A 3,147-nucleotide genomic window follows, 5' to 3' on the forward strand; every position below is an offset into this window, starting at 1 on the left:
CCCATGTTTCTTACCTCAGTAAATGACACCAGCGTCATCCAGGTGTTTCTTACCTCAGTAAATGACACCAGCGTCATCCAGTAATTCAGGCTAAATTCACAGGCATTCTCCTTCTTCTTTTTTTTTTTTTTTTACACAAGATCTCCCTCTATCACCCAGGCTGGTGGGCAGTGGCGTGATCAAAGCCCCACTGCAGTCTTGACCTCCCAGGCTCAAGAGATCCTCCCATCCCAGCCTTCCTAGCAGCCGGAAGTACAAGGGTGCAGCATGGCATGACTCCTCCCATTCCCTCCCTGCATCTGATCCATTGGCAAATCCTACTGGCTCTATGTGTGAGATACACCCGGAATTCCAGCACTTCTCCCTCCTTCTTGGCCTAGTTGGGGACTGAGAGCAACAGCCTCCCAAGTCACGTCCTTATGCCCTGTCATCCTGCAGAGCCTCTGAACACGTAGCTCAAAGAGTGACATTCCTTTGCTTTCTAACCCTGAGGTTCTTGCTTCTGTGCTTATGGGACCTAGCCTCTGGCTCCTACCTTGCCCTTATTTCTTCTTTCCTCGGTCATTTTTGTTAAAACCGTGATGGTCAGTCATGGTGGCTCACACCTGTAATCCCAGCTATTTGAGAGGCCAAGGCAGGAGGATCGCTTGAGGCCAGAAGTTTGAAACCAGCCTGGGCAGCATAGTGAGATCTCTACAAAGAAAAAAAAATGGCCATGTAGGGTGGTACGTGACTGCAGTCCTAGCTACTCTGGAGGCTGAGCCAGGAGGATTGCTTGAGGCTGGGATTTCCAGGCTGCACTGAGCTAGGATTACACGACTACACTCTAGCTTGGGCGACAGAGGGAGACCCTTTCTGTAATTATTATTATTTTTTATTTATTTTTAAGATGGAGTCTCGCTCTGTTACCAGGATGGAGTGCGGTGGCATGATCTCGGCTCACTGCAACTTCCGCCTTCCAGGTTCAAGCAATTCTCCTGCTTCAGCCTCCTGAGTAGCTGGGACTACAAGTGTGCGCCATCACACCCAGCTAATTTTTGTATTTTTAGTAGAGAAGGGGTTTCACCATGTTGGCCAGGATGGTCTTGATCTCTTGACCTCATGATCCACCTGCCTCAGCCTCCCAAAGTGCTGGGATTACAGGTGTGAGCCACCACACCTGGCCCCTTTCTCTAATTTAAAAAAAGAAAAATCGGCCGGGCACTGGTGGCTCACATCTGTGATCCCAAGACTTTGGGAGGCTGAGGCGGATGGATCACCTGAGGTAGGTCAGGAGCTCAAAACCAGCCTGGGCAACATGGTGAAACTCTGTCTCTACTAAAAATATAAAACTAAGCTGGGCACGGTGGTGTGTGCCTGTAATCCATGCTACTCGGGAGGCTGATGCAGGAGAATTGTTAGTGCCCACAATCTCGGCTCACCGCGAGGTGGAAGTTGCAGTGAGCCAAGATTGCGCCATTGCACTCCAGACAGAGTGAGACTCAGTCTCAGGAAATAAAAGAAAAAAAAACCAACAAAAAAAGAAAAACTGTGGTGTGCCTCTCTGCCATTCTGACTTCCCAAGTTTGTGGCAGTCACAAGGCTTTTGACTTGAGGCCGGGTCCCTTCACCATCCTGTTAGGATGACGACATTTCTTGTCACTATCCCCTCCTTAGTGTTTGATCTTCGTAGCACGGATTTAGCTAACGTTAGAGTATTCGTTTCCCGTGGCTGCTATGACAGAGTACCAAAACGCTGATGGCAGAAAACAACAGACATTTATTTTCTCACAGTTCTGGAGACCGGAAGTCTGAAATCAGATTGTTGGATATCAATCCGGAAATCAATCTGCTCTGTCTTCTTTTAGGCATTTTATGGTTTTGGGTCTCACGTTTAAGTCTTTTTTTTTTTTTTTCTGCCTAGCTGTTTTGGCCAGGACTTCTAATACTAAGCTGAATAACAGTGTTAAGAGTGGGCATCCTTGTCTTATTCCTGATTACAGGAAAAGCTTTATGTCCTTTTTATTTTTCATTTTATTTATTTATTTTTTTTGAGACAGGGTGTCACTCTGTTATCCAGGCTGGAGTGCAGTGGTGTGATCATGGCTCACTGCAATCTCAACCTCCCAGGCTCAAGCAATCCTCCTGCCTCAGCCTCCCCAACAGCTGGGACTACAGGCATGTGCCACCATGCCTGGCTAATTTTTGTATTTTTCATAGGGATGGGGCTTCGCCATGTTGCCCCGGCTGGTCTTGAACTCCTGGGTCAAGACATCTGCCTCCCTCGGCCTCCGAAAGTGCTGGGATTACAGGTGTGAGCCACCACGGCCAGCCCAGCCTTTCACTGTGAAGTCTGGAAGCCGTGGGCTTTCACGTATAGCCTTTATTAGGTGAAGTGGTTTGCTTCTATTCCAGTTGGTTGAATGTTTTTATCATGAAAGGGTCTTGGATCTTGCTGCTGCTTCTGCAGCAACTGAGATGATCATGTGCTTGCCTTTCATTCTGTTTATATGTTATTTTTTAGGGATTGATTTTCATGTGTTGAAACATGCTTAGATTTCAGGAAAAATCCCACTTGTTTTTAATCTGCGACTGAATTTGTTTTGCTTGTATTTTGTTGAGGATTTTTGCATCGATGTTCATAAAGGATATTGGCCTGTAGTTTGCTCTTCTTGTGTCTTTGGTAGTAGCATAATGCTGGCCTCTTTTTTTTTTTTTTTCAAAATTTTTTGCATATTGAGTGAAAAAAAATTTTTTTTGAGACAGAGTCTTGCTCTGTGGCCCAGGCTGGAGTACAGTGGCATGATCTCAGCTCACTGCAACTCCCGCCTCCCGTGTCCAAGCAATTCTGCCTCAGCCTTCCAAGTAGCTGGGATTACGGGCGCTTGCCACCACACCCAGCTAATTTTTTGTATTTTTAGTAGAGATGCGTTTCACCATGTTGGCCAGGATGGTCTTGAGCTCCTGACCTCGTGATCCACCTGCCTCAGCCTCCCAGAGTGCTGGGATTACAGGTGTGAGCCACCGCGCCCAGCGCTGGCCTCTTAAAATGAGATTGGATTTGTTCCCTCTTCTTCAGTTTTCTGGCAGTGTCAGGAGGATTGGTGTTAATTTTTTAAATGTTTGTTAGAATTCTCCAGTGAAGCCATCTGGTCCTGGGCTTTTCTC

Source organism: Sapajus apella, unplaced genomic scaffold (assembly GCF_009761245.1).
Source record: "Sapajus apella isolate SASKATOON/1434 unplaced genomic scaffold, GSC_monkey_1.0 scaffold88, whole genome shotgun sequence".
Classification (NCBI taxonomy): domain Eukaryota; kingdom Metazoa; phylum Chordata; class Mammalia; order Primates; family Cebidae; genus Sapajus; species Sapajus apella.